The sequence below is a fragment of the Equus asinus genome, chromosome 4, assembly GCF_041296235.1.
Source record: "Equus asinus isolate D_3611 breed Donkey chromosome 4, EquAss-T2T_v2, whole genome shotgun sequence".
Lineage (NCBI taxonomy): Eukaryota > Metazoa > Chordata > Mammalia > Perissodactyla > Equidae > Equus > Equus asinus.
Window position 1 is genome coordinate 78228536 of NC_091793.1, and position 21280 is coordinate 78249815.

The 21280-nt window shown below is 44.4% G+C and overlaps 1 protein-coding gene across 6 annotated transcripts in view; it reads left to right on the top strand.

Moving 5' to 3' along the window:
- Positions 1-21280, top strand: part of MGAT5 (alpha-1,6-mannosylglycoprotein 6-beta-N-acetylglucosaminyltransferase) — a 330354-nt gene that overhangs the window by 26922 nt on the left and 282152 nt on the right. For 2 of the 6 annotated variants that reach the window (XM_070507571.1, XM_070507572.1), the window contains exon 2: positions 18813-18862. The exons of the other annotated variants lie outside the window; for them this stretch is intronic. The gene's annotated coding sequence lies outside the window, so the exon portion shown is untranslated. The remainder of the gene's footprint in view (positions 1-18812; positions 18863-21280) is intronic. 6 annotated transcript variants of the gene reach the window in all.

Here is a 21280-nt window from a genome sequence, read left to right on the forward strand (position 1 = left end):
AACATAATGCAACCTAATCATGCTTTTCAGAGGATAATTATAGGAGTTACAAAATATGGAGACACAGCTTGCTCTCGGCGGTGGGGTCTGGTAATGGGATATCAGTTCAAAGTTACATGACGAATGTCTTCTGTTTCATCCCCGTTGTTGTATCTCTGTGAGGCTCTGTGACTCGGGGGACAGTCTCAGAAGTCTGGCTCCGAGGCTGTTGTGAACTGGGCTCCTGCCACCTCTACACCCCACCTCTCCATGTTCTGTATACTTTGACTCCTGGTGCCTCTGTGCCTTCTCAGAGCCAGTTGAGGAAAGATTCATGGTTGAGTGTGTTGCGTTTTGCATAATTATCAGGAAGATAGAGCACGAGTAAGGGGAACCTTGCAGGAGGCTCTGGTTGAGCAGAGCAGGCCTGCTCACCGCCACGGTGACAGCTCTCCGTTCCGTCTCCAGATGTTGACCTTCGTAGATCACAACTGGTCTACGGGGACTTCACCAAAGGCAAAGAAAGGAAGTAAATGTAAAATCAATGTCCTTTAAATTTTTTAAAATAATGAACTGTCTGTTGAAAGATTTGGGGGCCAGGGACTTGGCTGGATGAATGTGGTGAACGATGTTTTATCTCCAAGTCACATGCAGATGTAGTTGAGGCCATCTTGGTAGTAAAAGAAAAGTATGAATTGCTCTCCGACTTTAGCTGGATATCAGCAGTGCATTAATAAAATAGGGTGGCGGGCTGCCAATTTCAGTTGTGTAAGAAGGACCAAAGGAGCTTGTTAGAAAGCACATCCCAGGCCCCCTCGTGCCGAGGCATGGAGTCCACCTTTTTAGCCAACACCCCAGGTGCTTCAAGAAATATAGCTTAGGAAACACTGGAACCTGGGATGTTGACCCTCTTGAGACTTTTTTAAGGTGTTGACGCTTGATCAGGAGATCTTTGGTCTTTTTTTTTTCTTTTTAATCAGAATTGTAAAAAGCCTCTGGACCTTCTTCCAGACTGGACTGTTTTGTTTTGACCCGTGTACTTCAGGCAGCCCGTCATTGGCAGGACAGATGCACAAGAAGTAATTTCCCTAGAGAGGGAGCCTGCTGTCACGTGGTGGGAGATGCTGTCTTGTTTAAAAACAAAGAAATAAAACTCTCCATCGAACTTGATGGTCTCCCTGAAGCGGTGGGAAAGGTAATCCAGTGGTGTCTGTTTGTTTCAAGCCTGTGTTCTTATTAGTCCTGTTACAAATGATAATGCTTTCCATTTGCAGGCTTGCTGTCTCCGAGGAGTTTTATGTAGCATGTACTAGACCCTGCTGGGTGATTAAGCCACTCACTCGGCATCTTACAGGCCACTCGAGGACTGTTTGTTTATAGCAGACTACGGCTCTACTCTGAGAGTTTGCTGAGTGGCACGTTAACTCGTCCTTCTGGTTCCTCGGGAAGGGAGGGTCCTCAGGGCCTAATGCTGTGGGGGTTGAGGCCCAGAGAGATGGGGTTCTCCTGCTGGTCTCATGCCTTTATCTTTCCCATGTCATTAGAAGCTTCTTGGCCCCTTCAGGTGGGGTGAGGGCAGGGCTGTAGCTCTTTCTTTTCAAGGTTCATTATCCTATAGGGAAAAAATATGAGCATCCTACAAAACAAGAGGTAGTTAATTTAATACTTGTGTAAATAGGAGAAAGACATGGCATTTTTCACTCACCAGGTTTTACAGTTTCAATTAGAATTTCAGAGACTTTGTGGCTAATTAAGGCAGCGTGTCTAAGGAAGAAGAATATGGGACAGATGCATGTGGGGGAATGAACAGTTAGGCAAGAGAGTATTTCAAAGGGGCAAATCGCCCACTTCGATAGCCTTTTAAGGTGAAGCCCTTCAAAACTCTGAAATCCATGTGGCCTTTTCACGGCTGTAGAAGTGAGGCTGTGACTGATTCCCATAAGGAAACGGTGCTTTCGCTGCCCACCCTTGCCCCGTCCTCTCCTCTGGAGGCCCACACCCCGCACCTGGCCTGTCCGTGCTGCGTCAGACATGCGCATCAGAGGGCAAATGCAAAGCTCTTCTTAGGGAAAAGGGAAGCCCCGTGGTGCTCTGCTTCCACCTGTCACAGAGACAGGAAGCCCAGTGGCTCCCCCGGTTGGTTGAGGTGTCCCTGCTGCCGACACCCATCTCAGTCAGCGGCTTTGATTCTCAGGCTCCATAAGATGACTGGGGGTGAAGCCTCTGCACCCCGCCCCTACTGACCACCCCTTCAGACTCTAAATCTAATCCAGGGAAATGCTTGCACACTAGGCTTCTCCAAGACCCATCCGTTTTACCAAGTCACAGGTGAGACTTTTCTGGAAATTCAAGGCACTCTGACGAATGTGTTGTCATACTCTCCCTAATGAACTGCAAGGCAGTCAAGGTAATTAAAGGAAACTCCGCTTGTGAAAATGGGGGCGAGAAGCCTCCCTTTACATCTAAGTTTGAGTCCGATCAGTGTTCATGAGGGGGCTGTGTGAGATGTCTTGGCCATTTGTAACCTTTCCTGGTGGATAAAGGACATCCATTCTAAACAAGGAACAGACTTTTCCCTCAAAATGCTAAAGTTTAAGCATAAGAGTGGCTGGGATTGAAGAGGCCAAGTGCTGCTATTTCTGTCACAGTGACAGCCCTGTGTTTGGGTTAGTCCTACAGGGTGGGACGCCTTCTTTTCAGCCCTTATTCTGATTCTCTGATGGCAGATGCAAGGGTGGGTTAGGATGAACCGACTTTGTTCAGGGGTTTGAGAGCTTGTTCCACAGCCCCTGGGAGAGTCCACTCTTTCTCTGCCACCCAGACATATCTCTTGCTTGGTCATCTCTGCTGTCACCACCCTGGCCCAGGCCACTGCCATTTCTTGCCTGGATGATGCAGTGGCCTCTGTTTCCATTCTCTCTTCCCTCTCTACACAGCATCCACAGCGAGCTTTTGAAAATGCAGAGCAGATCATTGCCGTCAGTGTACTGCTTCTTCCCTCTCCTGCCGAGAGGCAGTGTAGCAAGGTGGTTGGCCCCACGGGATTCTAATCCTTTACTAGCTGGTTGACTTGGGGCAACTTATTTAACTTCTGTCCTCATCTATAAAATGGGGATGATGATGATAATAGAACCTAATTGTGGGTTGTTGTAGGGATTACATTTTTATGTGGAACTCTTAGACCAGTGTTTAATAAATGTTAGTTATCATGTTTATTGTTAATATTCTGCCTACAAGTTGGGTGCATCTTTGTAAGCTTAGACTCCAACACAGACTCTTGACCAAGCTTGTGAGGCGCAGCAGGCTCCAAGGCTGGGCAACTTCTCTAGCCTCATCTCCCAGTTATTCCTCCTGCCTCCTTCTCTGTTTTCTACCTGCACTGTGTTCTTTCATTGTCTCCAAAGCACCAAGCTCTCTCCTGCTCCAGGGCCTTTGCACAAGCTTTTCCTATACTGAGAATGTTTACTTCCTTCTCTCTTTGCCCCGCTGACTCCTGCTTCTCCTTCGTCTCTCAGCGTAATTGTCCTTTCTTTAGGGAGGCCTCCCTCAACCACTGAGGTGAAAGGAGATCCCCATCATTCTCTCTGGTGGCACCCCCATTCTTTCATAGTGTTTGCCACAGTTCGTAGTTGTTTGTTTTTAATATTTTATTTTTCCTTTTTCTCCCCAAAGCCCCTTAGTACATACAGAGTTGTGTATTTTTAGTTGTGGGTCCTTCTAGTTGTGGCATGTGGGACACCGCCTCAGCATGGCTTGATGAGTGGTGCCATGTCTGTGCCCAGGATCTGAACCAGTGAAACCCCGGGCCTCCAAAGCAGAGCCCACAACCTTAACCACTCGGCCAGAGGGCCAGCCCCCACAGTTTGTAATTTTATATTTATTTGTAGGTATGCTTGATTGGTATCTTCAAGCTTTCCTACGCTTTAAGCTCCTTGAAGCCAAGGATGGGCCCATAGCTTGTAGCACAGGCCTGGCCTACACTGTGTGATGTCACGAATGGGATGAATGAATGCTGCCACCCCGGGTGGGCTTGTGAGCTTCTTCCCTGGGCCTACAGTCGATGTATGATATAGGGCTTGTTTGCAGACAGAGACCTTTTTGAATCCATTTCTAGGTTACAGGTCAGCCCTGGATGGGGAAGATACAGAGCTTAGTGGTTCTCAGCTTTCTTGTGCATCAGACGCACCTGGAGGGCTTGTCAAAACAGATTGCTTGTCTCCACCCCCAGAGCCTCTGATTCCATAGGCCTGGGTTGGCCCGGGAATGTGTGTCTCTAACAAGTTCCAGGAGATTCTGATACTGCTGGTGATGGGGCCACCCTTTGAGGACCACTGATAGAGTATATAGATAGCAAAACAATTACTGTAACAGTGCCTCGAGGCCGGCTAGGTCATAGAGTGCACAGAGGAAATAAAGGCAAACAGAAAAGTGAACAAGGTGGCTGGTCATGGGCGATCCAGAAGAGTTTGTCCTAGTTCCTGCCCCACTCACGCCGTGTCCTTCTTTGTGAGGTGGTTAATGATCTCACGGTGGGAAAAGCTCTTCTTCCTATGTCTTTGCTGCTCAGGTGGTAAAATCCAGGGGTTGGGAAAGGTTTGAGGTACAGGATCCCCCCAGGAGAAGAATTTTATTTTTAACTTTTTAAACTTTATTTTTTCCTTCTTCTCCCCAAAAGCCCCCCAGTGCATAGTTGTATATTTTAGTTGTGGGTCCTTCTAGTTGTGGCACTTGGGACGCCGCCTCAACATGACTTGATAAGCAGTGCTAGGCCTGTGCCCAGGATTTGAACCAGTGAAACCCTTGGGCCACCGAGGCAGAGTGCTCGAACCCAACTGCTCGGCCACAGGGCCGGCCCCAGAATAACGTTTGAAAGGAGCTCATTGTGGTCATGTTGTAAAGGCCCGAAAGCAAGGATCCTGGTGGTTAGATTGGAAGCCAGATTTAAGATGGTTATTGATGGCAACTCCTTCTGCTGCTTGTTCCTCCAGAAATGCTCCTTGTGAAGGACTCTTCAGGGAGCCCTGTCTGGTTTCTCTTTGCTGACTGAGAGCTACAGGAAAGCTCTTAGGTTTACTAGTATCCATAGAACAGGTAGGCACTTTGCAGAGGCGTGATCCCCTCCTTTCCGATCACAGCCACTACGAGGTTTTCATGGGTTTCAGGAGCTTTTCATGGCCCCAAGCGGCTCCTCATCCCTCCGCGTTAGGAAGGGAGACGGTGGCCCTGGAGCGAGGCTTTTGGAGTCAGACACATCCAGGTTTGGTGCTGCTCCTGGTAGCATGCCTTTAGGTAACTAGCTTCTCGTCACTGTTTCCTGTCCTAAAAGGTAGGGAAGATAATGTCCAGGGAAGCTTACAGTGTAGTGGTAAAGCAGGGGAATCAAGTTGAAAAGCCTTGCCAGCCTTCACTGTTGTGACCATGAACAAGTGATGGCATCCTCAGCATCCTCATCCTTCATCACACAGGCCTTAGAAGGGTCCTTACCTCGTAGGGTTCTTGGGAAGATAAAATACTTGCAAAAACTGGTGGGATCCAAATAAAGTCTGTAGTTTAGTTATTGGTATCGTACCGAGGTTAATTTCTTGGTTTTGACAAATATGTCATGGTTGTGTAAGATGTTAGCATTAAGGATGCTGAATGAAGAGTATATAGGGACTTTGTACTATCTTTGCAACGTTTCAGTAAATCTAAAGTTATCCCAAAATGAAAAGTGTGTTTTAAGAAATGTTTGTGAAGTAGTTAGCAGGGTGCTTGACGTTTAGTAAGCCCTCAGTAAATGGTGGCCATTACCATTACTACTAATATATCTGTAGTTATTACTACTGATACCTTGAAGGGTCATTGTAACCAATGTATGTGTCCAACTGACCACTACAGATGGTATATTAACTTCCTATTGCTGCTGTAAACTTGGTGGCTTAACACAAATTTATATCTTATAGTTCTGAGATCAGGAGTCCAAAATAGGTCTCATTGGGCTGAAATTAAGGTGTCAGCAGGATTGCCTTCTTTCTAAAGGTTCTAGGGGATCACTCTGTTTCCTTGCCTTTTCCAGCTTCCAGAGGTGGCCATGTGTTCCTTGGCTCACAGCCCCCCCCATCTTCAAAGTGAGTGATCAAATTACTCTGACATCTGCTTCCCTGATTACATCTGCTTCTCTGACCCTCCTTCCTCTCTCTTATAAGGGCCTTTATGATTATATTGGGCCCATCTGGATAATCCAGGTTAATTTTCCCAGTCTCAAGAGCTGTGACTTAATCACATCAGCAAAGTCCCTTTTCCATGTACAATAACATTCACAGGTCTTGGGAGTTGGGACGAGACATCTTTGGGGAGCCCTTATTCTGCCCACCACAGGTGGTAAGCTGTCTTCCTTCTCCTTGTTCATTTGCGTATGTCCCGTGTCCCCTACACAGCCCCTAGACGGGAGAGACCTGTTGTTTTAGCTCCTCGGGTGGAGCTTATGCCTATGGGGCAGCGGGAGGAGCTTTGCCATCCAGCTGTTTCCCTTGGAGGCCTGAGCTCTATGTGGGTGGGTTCTGAGGGTTCAGACTGTTGCTTGGTGTCTAGTAGATGTGTGTGTTGTACAGCCGGGCACCAGGTTACTGAGTGTCCATATGGTAATGGACTCTGATTCTTCCGTTGTGGGCTTGGTACTTTGGGCACAAAAATGGTGACAGCACCTATCTCTTAGTTAGCAAATTGTGCTCACTTACTCACTGTTGAGTCTGGAGGCTGAATCTACCAAACCCCTGTGAATACAGATTGTGGGTCGTAGATGATCCTGGATGTCATACTCCCTTAGTTCTTTGTCCAGGGCGTTATTCCCACCCCTCCTCTTCCTCTTCACCTGCCCAAATCCGTCTAATTCGAGACTGTCTGACATGGTAGCCACTAACCACATGGGGCTGTTGAGCACTTGAAATGCAGCTAGTCCGAATTGAGATATGCCGTAAATGTAAAATGCGCACTGAAATTTGGAAATTTAATGAAGAAAAAGAAGGTGAAAGATTTCATTAATGCTCTTTAAATGCCCATTACATGTTTTCAGTAATATTTTGGATATATCGGGTTAAATAGACTACATCATTAAAATGAATTTCACTTGTTTCTTTCTACTTTGGGTTGCTGCTAGAACATTTAAAGTTACATATGTGGCTTGCGTTGTTTTTCTTTTGCAGAGTGCTGGTCTAAATCCTGTCATAATCTGAGAGTGCATGTGTGTGACGGGGCCCCGTTATTGCTCAGTGTCATGTAAAGGCCTTCCCAAGACTTCTTTCTTTCTTTTCCTCCCTTCTTTCCGTCTGCGTGCTCATCTGTCTTTTTCTCGTTCTTTCTCTCCCTCTCCTCACTCCTTTTCCATTCCCTTGCAGTGAGCCTGCTAAATGAATCTCTGGAAATGGGGATGTTAGATCATTTGAACCATGACAAAGTTGCTCAGAAAAAAAGATGGCTGGTGCTTTCTCCCAGCCCCAAAGTTAGAAAATTAATCACTATTTCTAGCTCCTCCCCTGACTCTTTACGCCTTAGAAGATTCTGGGTTTTTTTGTTTTGTTGTTTGTTGGAGGGTGGTGGCATATCTTTTAAAAGCTCTTGGGGGATTCTAACATCCTTCTCCCAACTCTGCCTTGAAAAATTGCTGCTCTGGAAAAGCGCGTTGGTCCAGTGGTTCCTGAAGGGCATCAGAGTCCTCTGGGGAGTAAAAATGAAGATTCCTGAGCTGGTTTTTGCCAGGAATGAGGATGCATTTACACCAAACAAATCAATAAACACATCTGTCTGACGAGTGTGGTGGTGCAGCCTGGGCTACGTGGTCACCCTCAGTGTGCACTTCTGCAAAGTGCTGTCTGGCTTGCCCGAGCCGCTCTGGAGGAATGCCAGTGAGCAGGGTGGGTGCAGCTGTCGGTGTAGGTGGTGGTGAAAGGATCGGCCCCAGTGTCGTGTGGAAACAGCTGATCCTCGCTGCCCCCAGCACTCAGCCCCTGATGATGGTTTGTTCTTGCCTCTAGCACTTGAGTGAGAGGATAGTGAAGTGACAAGAGGTGGAGAAGGTACATGGCTGGTACACAGGTGACGAGCGAGGGCTCTATGGTTAGACAGGGTTCACATCCTGGCTTTACCACCTGTCACCAATGTGATTTTGTACGAGTCACTTTAACTCTGTGTCTCAGTTCCTTCATCTTCAAATGATAGTAACTCCTAAAAGGGCTTGTTGAAAGCTACATAGGGAGCATCTGGCTGGTTAGTGAGCTTTCAATAATGCTAGCTGCTGCTCAGCTGTGATCTTCTGTGTTGTTGGATACTGCTGGTGAACTTCAGGCTGTGATCAGCTGGGAGGACCCAGCTGACTTCTTGGTTTTAGCAGGGAACACCTGTGAGCCCCGAGGCAGGTTTGGGTGAGGAAAAAGTGAGGACAGCTGGAGGTGGTGGTGGAAGGAGGTACGGAAGCTGGAGGCAGAGAGCTGTTTGGAGTATTTCTGGTTGGTCAGTGAGTTGCAGCTTTTCAGAGAAGTTTAGGCCCGCGTGAAGCACAGCTCACTCCTCTGGGTTCTGACGAGCCTTCTTCAGCGTGCATCAGAGGGAATGCCTGTCCTTGCGTCAGGTGACTGAGTGTGACTGGGGTAAACGCCTACGTGCCTGAGCAAGGCCAGGGCATTGAGGGGACTGCTGGGCCCTGCCCTGGGGCTGGGCTGGGCCTGGGAACAGGGGAAGGAAGTGAAGTCATTTTTCAGCTCTATGGAGTAAGACTATTGCCATAGAAGACACATATTTCTGGTGGGAACCTGGTTACCTGGTAACTCATATAATTTCTGAATGCTGGCCTCTTGCCCTTCCTCTCTCCTCTAGCAGTTGAGGGACCTGAGCCAAGGATTTGCCTCTTGGGCCTCCTGGGCCCCTGGACCCGAGCTGGGAGGAGGCAGAAGCCAGGAACCACGGGGCCCCTAGGAAGAGGAGAGTGGGAGCACTGGGCCTCTCTTTGCTCTGACTTCCCCTCTGAGTTTTCAAAAACTTGTAAATTGATCTGAAAGAGGAGAGTTTATTTTTCTTCCCAGTAAGAGTGTCATCTGGCTGAGGCCTGCCTTTTGCGGGGTTGTAAACTTTCATTCACTCGTTTGGAGATTCATTTCAAATCTGTGGATTTTTCTCTCTTAGCACTTTGGGCTCTTTTTTGTTAGAATGGTTTTAATCATAAGATTTGTTTTAAAAAAGTAGCCAATGGTACTGGTGTATATTCCTTTCAGGAATGGCCTTGTTAGTGTCGTGTATAATTAGGAGTAGCTATGGATGTTTGGAAATTGGCAAAGCGATAAAAATGAGGATGCACCTGTTTGCCTTAAGGAAATGGGTCTCCTTGCAGTTCTCAGTGTAATTTTGTTGCATTCACTGTGTGAGGACTCCACTGATGAATGTGACTGGGGAGGTGGGGGTTGTCAGCTGAAAAGGCTGGGGCCTGGTTTATGGACTTAAAGAATGCGACTGGAAGGAGTTGACAATGACGTGAGCAAGGAGTACGAGGGTGTTTTTTCCTTTCCAGTTGTGTTTTGGCTGAATTAAAACCATATTTAGTAAATGCCGCTCATTGAGTGGCTGACTATGGACTGGCATGTTCCCTCATTTAATCCTTAGACAAACTCTTTGAAGTTATTAATCCCATTTTATAGATAAAGATGCCGAAGCTGAGTGGTTGAGTAATTTCTCCAAGGTCCCACGGCTAGGTGCTGAACAGAGTTGGGGTTTGAACACAGGTGAGTTTTATCCCCGTAACTGTGTTCTTTCTACTATGCTCCGTGTCTCCTTAAGGAGACTTACTAATAATGGGAGAAGGAGGGGTAAAGGAGCATTTATTGAGTGCCTGCTGGGTGCTGGGCCCTATGCTGAGTGCTTTACCCTTGTCTCTTCAATCCTCAGGGACCTGGGGGGTAGGTACTATTATTATCTCGGGTTCACAGAAGATGTGACTGAGGCTTAGAGGTGTGAAGTGCCTTGCCTGGGAAATGGTGGAGCTGGAATTCGTGAGGCAGCCTGAGTCCAGAGCCTGGGCTTCTCCCTGCAGTATGGAGCCTGCAGGGGCTCATGGTGAGCAAACTTTGTATTGACAGGGTCTTAGTGGTCTGAAAATCCACTGTCAGAATAATGGACTTACTAGCATGGATAGAAACTTTTTTCAGTGGGTTATTCAGATATTTGAGGAGTATTGGTTTTGTGTAAGATTCTGGGTCTAAAATGCTCCTCAGAGATATCAAGAAGTGTGACATGCCCTGCCCTTTGAGGAGTTGACAGTCTGGTTTTGTATGTTATCACACACAGGAGGGAGTTAGCACTTCAGATCTGGGACATTTTCCCCGCATGGATGTTGTTTGTGTTAGGGAAGGGTAAGTTGGATGTATTGGGTGCAGGGAAAACCTGAAGATGATAGGGAGAAAAGGTAGACTGGTTGGCTTCTGACTTAGGAGGACTTCAGAGGCCAGGGTTTGATCTTAGAGATGATGGTGCCTAAACCATCTTATTGAAGCAGAAAGGCCTGACCCTGGCCCGAGGGATGTTTCCCAAGGTTCATCTGGTAGGTGGTCAGGAATGGATTGGGATGGACGAGGATGAGGCTGGAGAAAGGTCCACCAGATTGCGAAGCTATTGTTGTGAGCTACTGGGCAGAAAATGGTTAATGCTGGAACTCTGATTAGGGTTAGTAATTCAGTTGGCTGTGGTCCTTAAGCAAAGGTGAGTAATGCTGGAAGAGAGGTAGAAATTGGCCTTACTGATGTGACTGAGTTGGGAGCTAGGAGAGAGGAATATTTATCCAGGATTAAGTGACTTTCATAGGCTCTAAGAGAAGGATGTGTTTGTTTGTCATCACCCCACCCCCGACACAAGGATCAATTGATTGGAATTCTTATTAGAAAACTCTCCGTCTTGGGGCTGGCCCTGTGGCCGAGTGGTTAAGTTTGCGAGCTCTGCTTCGGCAGACCAGGGTTTTGCCAGTTCCAATCCTGGGCGCAGACCTGGCACTGCTCATCAGGCCATGCTGAGATGCCATCCCACATGCCACAACTAGAAGGACCCACAACTAAAAATATACAACTATGTACTGGGGGGATTTGGAGAGAAAAAGCAGGGGGGGAAAAAGAAGATTGGGAGCAGTTGTTAGCTCAGGTGCCAATCTTTAAAAAAAAAAAAAAGAATCAAACAATACTTGTCTTTAAAAATAAGTAAAACTCTCTGCCTTGATTTCTTGTCCTAGCTCTACAAAGTTCCCATTCTGTACTTTATCATCATGGTGCAAGAGGCCCAGGTCTGACGTGTATACCAGTTTGAGTGTGGGACTCAAGGGGTTACCAAAATTGCCTAAAGGAGTTGGCAGTAGAGGTGGCATTCTGATTTGGGTCCACCACTTTGTAGACCAATGTCTGCAGCTATGAAGGCTGCCTTATCTTGGACACAGAGTTCAATCCTAGGGACCTAATGCACAGACAGCAGGGAGGGAGGATGATGAAAGCAATGAAGAACCCAGGGAGTGAAGAAATGCTCCATGCAGTTGTAACAGTCGAAGGTCAAATCGGTGACCTTTCCAATTTATCACTGTGTGCCCCACTCAGGGCTGTTCTAATCCAACAGTAACCTACACTGCATTTTAGAATCCTTCCCCAAATTGGAGCTATATCCCAGTTTCTCAAGTTTTTAATTCCTGGAAGTCTTTTAAGTAACTCCTTCGAGGTCAGGTGTAACCAGGCTCTTTTCTAGCCTGCTATCACACTGTCATTGTCACCAGAAGCTTGCCTCATTGCCAATTATCCAACTTTTAGTGAAGTAATTGAGTGAGAGTGATTGGTAGGAAATACAGTGATTTGAGAGGTGGTTTCCTTGCATTGATTTCTTTAATAGTTAGAAACAACAGACCAAATTTGGGAACCCTAGCTTGCCAAGGAGGAATAGCAGAGATTAACTTCTCACTCGGAGAGCACTTTGAGGATGTGCCTCAGGGATGTCCCTGCGTGGGTGGTCACACAGGTGTCTGTGTGGCTGCTCCTGGGTGTTTCTGGACCTACAGTTGCATAGGGTGGATTTTCTGAATGGAAGGGCTTATGACGATTGTTTCTTAGTGCCTCTCATTTCTGACTTTTCTCTTCTTGGAGGTCGGCCCACGTGCTTTATTTATAAGTTTATCAAAGACCTAACTTGTCAAGGAATGTTATTCCTTAAAAGATGAGCTCCAAAGACATGTAGGTATGGCCACAGTTAGTCCGATGAAGCCCTGAATTAGTTCTGTGGTGACTACACTTGGTCACTCTGCACAGTGTTGGAAGGATATTAGATGAAAAGATGCTGTCCCAAAATATCTCGACACCAGTGCGGTCCAGTAGAACATTTTGCCATGAGGGAGAAGTTCTGCATCTGTGCTGTCCAACATGATAGCCACTAGCCGCAGGTAGCTATTGAGTGCTTGAAATGTGGCTAGTGTGACCGAGGAACTGAATGTTTTGTTTTTTTTAAGTTGTATGATTGACACGCAACATTATATTAGTTTCTGGTATACATGATTCAATATCTGTATATATTGCAAAATGATCACAATGTCTAGTTAACATCTGTCACCATACATAGTTACAGATTTTTTTTCCTTGTGATGAGAATTTATAAGATCTACTCTCAGCAACTTTCAAATCTGCAGCACAGTATTAACTATAGTCACCATGCTGTCTACGACACCCCCATGACTTATTTATTTCATAACTGAAAGTTTGTACCTTTTGACTACCTTCACAGGAACTGAATTTTTTATTCTGATTAATTTAAATTTTAAAGAGCCGCATGTAGTAAGTGGCTACCATATTGGACAGCGTTGCTCTAGACGATGGCCAGAGATGACCAATTCCTGCATTTAGCACTTGGATATAGTCTTAGTTGGGCAGGCTTGTTTGTGAGGGGAGATTTACGACACAGTGGACATTAGAAAATCTAATAAGATAGCATAGAATTGTGAAATTATATTTAAAAGTTGGAATTCAAAGAAGACGTGGGCCAGTTGGAGCTGGAGTAGGCGGGGAAGTTTCTTAGAAGAAGATGCCATGCCCGTAGCTTTCAGGTCTTCTGGAATAATGTCGAGGCATCCGTAAATGTCCTATTTACTCATGCTTCTAGGGAAGCAGTATGGTGTTGTAGACTCCAGGCTTTGGAGCCTGACAGATCTCTGTGAAGATGGGGGTCACCTATGAAAGATATTTACCTTTCTGAGCCTCAGTTTCTTCATCTGCACACTGTGTATAGTAGTACTTCAAAGAGCTATTCTTACGTTAAAAAACTAATACAAAGCTCCTAGTGTCTGGCACATAGCAGGTTCTCAATGTAGACGTTATTATTGGAAGAACTATTAGCATATATACACAAAGGTCCCTGTCTCTAAAATTGCATCATGAGACTGAGTTCACGCTCCTTTTTCATGCTCCTCATCTTCCGATGAGGGAGACCTGTCTGTTCACGCCTGTTAAGCTCGAAGTCCTGGGATTGTTGCAGAGATGGAGAGAGGACAAGGTGGTGAAGAGGCTAAGTAATGCAGAGAGAGACCCTTGGAAGACTGAGAATTGTAGTGTGATAAATAAATCCATCTCTTCATCCATGGTAATGACACAAGTTTATTGGTGTGTATAGTGATCGTCAGAATTCCGGCTTTCGTTCTCCTCCCCTTCCAGAAGAGTACCAACTGGAGTTTACAGCTGACACTCTCTGGGTTCTGGGCATTTGTTTGCATGGCACCTTGGATGCTTCCTAGAGACAAATACATTATCATTTCCTTATCTGCAGTCTCTGTTTACTTGAACACTTGAGGTTGATTTAGTATCTTACAAGAACTGAACACTGTCTTCCAGACATCATTAGTCTCGCCTTTCTTATCCAGTGTAAGTGTGAAATTAATCAAAAAGGAAAGGGAAATTAATAATACGTTGGTATTCATGATTCATCAGGAGATCTCACAGCGGGTATGAGATTAACTTCTCCAAATGAATACACACCTCAGCAAATTAAAGGTATAGAAAAGGGTTATTTATTATTTAGGAAATGCCCCTTAATGCTTCCTGCTTTCATACTTAGTTAGATGCTGGGTGGTGTCTGGTGATGAAACCATTCAGTATTGTGAGGTCACCTTTGGACCCATAGAAAGCATTAAATCAACTTTTTTCATATTTCACTGAGATAAATGAGATAAGGCCAGATGGTTAATGCATACTTGTTTCCTGTCAATTGGAAAAGCTTTGCCCAAACACTTGCAGTTTTGATCTCTATTTACAATAAACTAAATTTGATCTTGGGTTCTGTGTTTCCTTGTTATGACATGTGGTGTGATCAGTTTCAAAGGATACGTTGTTATGAACACATTATGGAAAAGAATGGAGGGTTATAATTATAACTCTCTTAGAGCTTTTGCCGAGGTTGATAAAGGACAAGCTTTTGTTACTGAATTGTTCCTGTAATTACATCAGAAATAACAGGCAGCAGTCACCTTCCACTAGGGGTGGGAGAGAAGGATTCTCACTATTTAAGTGATCGCATAAGGTGCTGAGTGAATCATCGTCAGCCTCATCATGAGGACTCAAAAATAGAACAGTTGACATCATCCTGTAGCAGGTTTTTAAGGAACAGAAAAATGTTAGATGGTTTTTTAAGGAAAAGAGCTGTCTGAAGTGATGTCCCAGCCCACATGTTAATAGTCTGTTGGCAGTGGTTCTCAAACTTGAGTGTGCATTCGAATCTCCTGGAGAGCTTGTTCAGACTGCTGGGCCCACCCAAGAGTTTCTGATTCAGTAGGTGTGTGGTGAGGTCTGAGATTCTGCCTTCCCAACTTCCCAGAGGATGTTGATTTTGCTGGTTCAGGGCCTGCACGTTGAGAACCATTAGACTAAGGGGCAGAAAGAGGTGTAACTTGGGGAGGGTTCCAGAAACAGAATTTTAAGATTAATTTCCTAGTGTCTGTTAAAATAATTTTGATGAAAATACCAAGTTTAGTTTGAGATGGTGTGCAAGTTTTGTAAAGGGGATCCGTTCTTTGTGACCTTATAAAAGAATATTAAAAACAGTTGCAAACCTAGTTAAGCGGTCTCCTGGCCTGCTGTCGACATGTCTTGGTAAAATCTTGGATAAAGTTTGTTGGCTATGAATATTATCTCTATAAGCAAGTTAGTGATGAATTCAGAAGTCATAGGGTTTGGATATTTTTTCTCATTTGTAAATCAAACACGGTTTACCTGGGGACCATCTGTAGGAGAAGAGTCACTTTAACTGAGAGTATTCTAGGCACTAAATTATTGCCATTGTCACACCTGCCTGGCAAAATAGCTGTCAGCAAAATGAAAATGTCACTTAATTGGACACCACTCGCGGCTGTGGTTCCAGGTTTTTGACTGGTTCCAGAACTGCCCTTTTATTATTCTATTAGTTTTTCCTTCTGTTATAGCAATAGCGACCACAGGAATAATAATCACCAGTGTTTGTACAGGGCTCGCTGTATCTCTGATGTGGTGGCTGTGTTGCGTTTGTTCATGAATCCCCACCATCATCTCTGACCGAGGTGCTATGATTACCTCTTGTCTCAGATGCCAGAGAATGGAGGCCGGGACAGCTAGTTGGTTGCCCTCACATAGTTTGTAAGAGCTGGACCTCTGTCTCTGAGTCCAGGTAGTGTGAGCAATGTGGGGCACATTTATGTTTGATTATATTTTGGGACGCTTTCAATGGAGGCTTGATGAGAGGCCTCACTGAAACGTGAAGATGCTAGAAAGTTTGTTGAATTGTGATGAAACCAAACGTATTTACGTTTAAGATTTTGTAAGTTCTGGGTGTCAAGGACCACTCTAGATCTTTGTAACTCAGCAAAATTTCACTGTGTGGTAAATTTAGCTGATCTGCCCAGCATAAGATGAAAGCCATCCTAAGCCAGTATTGTAATTATGGGGCCTCTTTCTATGTGACTGTGATGTTCCATAAGGAAGATTGAGTGACTTAAAGCTTATAAAGATGGTCATGATTTGTTTCTAGCATGTACTACTAGGTGGTTTTATCATTTGAAATCTGTTCTCTAGGTATGAGGATATTTTAGGCAGAACCATAGGCTCTTCAACTATTTTCTCATGTGAACTAATTTAGAGGACACCTTTGATGTTCTCAGTGAGCCATCTTTACTTATTAGGCTGAAGAGAAGAAGCTGAGAGGGAAAGCCTGCTTTGAGTTATGTCCCTGGTTATTTTTGGCAGCAAGATTCTGAGATTCTCTATTTGGAGAAGCATTGTCCTTAGGGAAAAAGAGGATGAAAAGCTTGAGTATAAAATTGAAAAGAGATCAACCTGACAGATTCCAGTGCTGAAGAGCATTGAGGGGGTGGGGGAGGCGTGAGACCTACAAGTCTGGAATCGGCCACCTTTGTTGTTCTGTGTCATCAGATCCAGAGTGGATATGCAGAGGTGTCCTTCAACATGCTTGGTTTGTCGTGGCTCATTTTTAGAGATGCTTTGAATTGGGGGGAGTGGGAAGGCAAGAAACTCAAATACAGATTTCTAATAGAATACCACCCTGGAGGGCAGACCTTACCAAGTAGGTTGTTTGTGGGCCATTTACAGTATCTTTTACCCAAAATTTAAAATGAAAGGGGTACATGTTGGTTGAAAATGGGATTCCAGTTTTTCCTACCTACTCTTTCATTGTCTGTCCTCTGTGATTGCTGCCTTAATCTTCTTTCCAGATTGCATTGCATTCCCATGATCTCTATTTACAAATGCTTTCACAGTTTAGGTATAATTAACAAAGGGAGGAAAGTCAAAGCATAAGCCCAAGAAGAGACTGAGGGAGCCTATTAATCCTCAGAAAAGATACTTCTGGGTGAAATCTTGATGGAATCTTTGGAGTGGTGCTGTTTTGAACATTAGGAAGGAGAAAGGACTTCCTTCGTTTTCTTTATCCATGGACACAGCTAGAAGTGGCTATAAATTTTCATTAACGTTGTGTACTTGACTCTGCAGGAAACATTTAAGATAAGTTGAGCATTAGAGCTTTGTCGAGGGTAGACGTGAATGACCTTAGGTTTCTTAGTGACCATGAATTTTGCTACCATATAGAGCCAGGGGTAATGCAGTAGTTTTCATATGACTCAGGGAGCAGCTTATCTGATTCTTAAGGTAAAATCAAGATTGAGTTCTTAATTAGTGTGATTATTGTTAAAGAAAAAAGTCCAAATTTGAAAGCATTGGGAGAGGTAAAGGGTGAAAAGCTTTTTTTTTTCTTTTGGCACATCATGAACGTTTTCTTGAATCTTACAGTCTTGCTGCTGGTATGATTCATAAATTACCTGCTACCCGTGCACTTGATCCCAATACTCACAAGGAAAATTGCCATATAATGTACCAAATGAGATGTGTATGAAAACATACCGAAAAGAGTAAAAGCGTTGAAAGTAAGTTGATATTATTTAGGTCTGAGGCATGTGGGTACTCATTTTATTAGCCTATTCCATACACATGAATGAGGTTTTGATGTTGACCAAGATGCTTAGGATTGTTTTCTCACAATATATCTTAATTACTGGACTTACCGGAGTTAGCAGCTTTTTCTGTATCACGATAATCCAGTTTCAAAAACCATTCCTTCGCCTCAGAGCTATCTCAAACAGAGGCTGGTATAAAAGGAGGGCCACGTGGTCGCTGGCATTGATTCAGTTGCCTCCAACCTTCCATCCTTTGGTAAACGTTTACTGCCGCCAGACTGTCTCCTGGAGATGGTGGATTTGGAATGAGTGCTCTCCCAGGCTGCCCCAGTGCACAGATCCCTGGTATTGCTCAGAGATTGTTGACACAGACAAAAATGTTCATGCTATGAAGGGTAGTTATAGGCTGCAGACCATAAAAAGAGGGAATTGGCTTGTTTGGATTAAAAATAACAGAACCCTCTCCGACATTTTCCAGCAGAAAATGGTACATGCTCTTCCATGAGGTCCTTAAGTATAAGGTAGACCAGTTGGTTAGTCTTAGAAGATGCAGACTCTTGGGTTGTCAGCTGGAAGGTGGGTCTGTGCAGCATGGTCTTTATTTTCTTCCTCCCTCTTTCTCTCCCTCCCTCCCTCCCTGTTGAACTCTTTCAGTTTTATAATTCTCTGCTGATAAATTCTGTGAATATCAGAAACACACTGTATGTATCTGTTAGAGGACGTATTTTCCTCCCTTTTCTTATAAAGAAGCTTTATAGAGGAACAATGTTAGCTATATCAGAAGCACATAGTAGATATATTTCTAGAATAGCTTTTTACTCCTTTTTTTGGTTTTATTCTTCAAGGTTAAGCGGCTACAAGAAATCTGTTATATTTGAATGAACAGGCTTGTAATTCAGTTGGCTTTATCTCATATAGCAAACTCCTTAGTTTTTTGTAATAGAGCTATCTATTTTAAAGTTGTGTGTATGCATATACTTGGGACTGTGTGTATATATTAATGTAATCTAGTCCGGAAAGCATTAGGTTTGGTAAAAGCTTTGGTTTAATGCCTCCTGAGACTTGGAACAAAGAGCTGTTTTGTACAGATGCTCCATCTTTGCCAAATGTAGCCTTACTCCTGCTGAACTAACAACGGACAGATTTGGATCCTAACAAGTGAGATAATAGAATTTTTTAGATACATGCCTCTGGGTGTTGAAGTGATCAGGCCTCCCACCTAGCTACTTTTAAATAGCCATCTCAAAAGGCAGTTAGGTTCCAAAATGGGAGAAGCAGAGTTCATAGAAGCTCTGTGTCAGCCTGTTTGCAATGGATCAAGTCCTTAAAGAGGAGAAACTTAAAAATGTCTTTCTCCTTGTGATTTCAGGAGTGATTACTGTTCTAAAGTGGACATTGGAGGAGGATGCATTAGGCCGTGTAAGTATTGTAGTAAGCAGATATTCATGTGGCTAAGCCCAGACCCAGGGTATTTGTCCTTGGGAGGGAAAGGACCAAGTAGTTGAGTCATGTTAGCATTTAGAACCATAAAAATACAGATACTGTAGTCCCAAAGGGTCAAGGGATGGCTCTACCTGTGCCACCCCAATCCTGAGGGGACATCTCTGTCTATCTGGTTAAGGCCTGGTGGAACTGAATTTTTTTTGGATAATTGCGCAAGGATATTTCCACTCTCGAATCAGTAAAGTGACTGGAGCAGAAGGCCATTTATTACTTTATTCAGTCATTATCAAACAGAAATTTATTGAGCTTGATTGTGGTTGATTACTCTTACATAGAAGGGCTGGTCCCTTCAGTGCAGCCCAACCCAGACCTGACACAGAAGATCATGATGTAAATATAAGTAAAGCCAATGAACCGGAGATTGTGACTCATAAAGACTTCGTAATCTCTGAATTCTGTCTATATTAAGGAACTGTTGCTCAAGGAGTACATTTTCCTAAGTCTCCAGTTATGAATATATTTTATAGAGGAAGAAATTTGCTAAGTACTTCCTTATTTTAACTGAATAGCCTGTAGCGCTTAAAACTACAATCCAGGTTACCCTTGAGAGTTACCTTGGTAAATCAGACGTTCATCTTGGGAGTAGAATATTTGGATTTCACAGGCTGATAGGATTTGGATGTCAAGGTTATGGGGCCAACAGAATGAAACATTAAACATTCCTAATTCTCATTTCTTTTATGTATGTGGGTCTTTGAATAAACTTTGTCTCTAACAACATCACAGGAGGGGAAAAAACCACTCAGCAACTCACAAGCAGACGAGCATTTGATGTGAATAAAAGCCTTAATGTTAGAGCTAGAAAATCATGTGACCATGTGACTTTTATCACAGGCTTCTCACTAGCTGTCACCTTGAGAGTTTGTCCTGCTGGGAGAAACCAGAGAAATGAGAAATGTCTCCTTCAGAACCACAAAGGCATTTTGAATCTCTAAACATGTGGGATTTTGTTTAAGGTGCAATAAGCATATTTAATCTGTCCCTCCCCACCGCTCCCCATGCACTCACCCCACACATGACTTAATTGGAGTGGGATTCCATTTCAGGGACTGGACAGTTGAGCAACCTATCTTCAAAGGTCTGTTCTGAAATTAGTTTTGTGTTGACAGATAGGGAGGTTTGTCACTGCTCTCCAAGAGATGCCAGGCATGGCAGCTGGGGGTAGCAAGCTGGCATCCTCGAGACTCAGAGCTGGGTCTGTGGTCCCTGATACCCAGTTGCTGTGGCTTATGCTATGGGAAGGATGAGCATCCTTCTGTCTTTCCTGTGATTTTTTTTTTTTTTTTTATGGCAGTGTCTGCACTGTGTGGGGTTGACAGCCTTCATGGAGCAGGCAGACGAGTTGACGTCATATGGTGCTCCTGGGCTGTGTCTATCTGGCACCCAATATGTTGTCACCTTCCCCCTTCATGCCGTACCTAGCTGCCTTTGGAGCAGCCTCTTGGCTCCTTTGGGAATAACTACTGAAAGAGCAGCTGTCTGTCAGCCTCCTCCAGAGCCGTCGAATTGGGCTGCTGTCAACCTGTTGTTGGAGGAGTTCCCAACGCAGCAGACTTGGCTGTCACTGACATTTATAACTTGAAAGCCGTATCACAGATGAGTTTGCGTTTCTTATAATCCTTTAAATAGCCTTCCGAATATAAAGCACACGGCCTCTACACACTTTGGCAACTCCCAGGAGTGTGGAAATAATTGAGTCTTCCTGAAGGTGGAGAAGTAGCTCCCCGTTCTCCCCCAACTGTATTATAAAATCCTCTCTCTTCTGATTTAGATAGGAAGAAGTTGTCCTGGCTTTATGCTTAAGTTTGTGTGCAACCATATGAGTCAATTTGGATCAAGAAGATTATTGGCTTCTAAGAACAAATGACTCACTCTAACTCTTGACTACCATGGAGCCTGTGATAAGAGAGGGTATTACTGGGAAGTTGATTTCTCTCAAATGGGTTGGTAGATCCCATACCTGGTTTTTTATGCTCTAATTTCTCAAAGAACCAGCGTCTAAGCTTCATTTCTTGAGATATGACTGGAAGAGAAAGATGCAGTGTTGGTGATAAAAATAAAACCCCCCCAGAACTAGAAGGACCTGCAACTAGGATATACAACTGTGTGCAGGGGGGGTTTGGGGAGTTGAAGCAGGGGGGAAAAAAAAAAGATTGGCAACAATTGTTAGCCCAGGTGCCAATCCTTAGGGGGAAAAAAAGGAAGATTGGCAACAGTTGTTAGCCCAGGTGCCAATCTTTAAAAAAATAAATAAATAAATAAAAACTCAAGCCACACTAGTAGATCATATGAACACTTACAGCCAAAGAAAGTGGACAAAATGAGGGAGGGAAC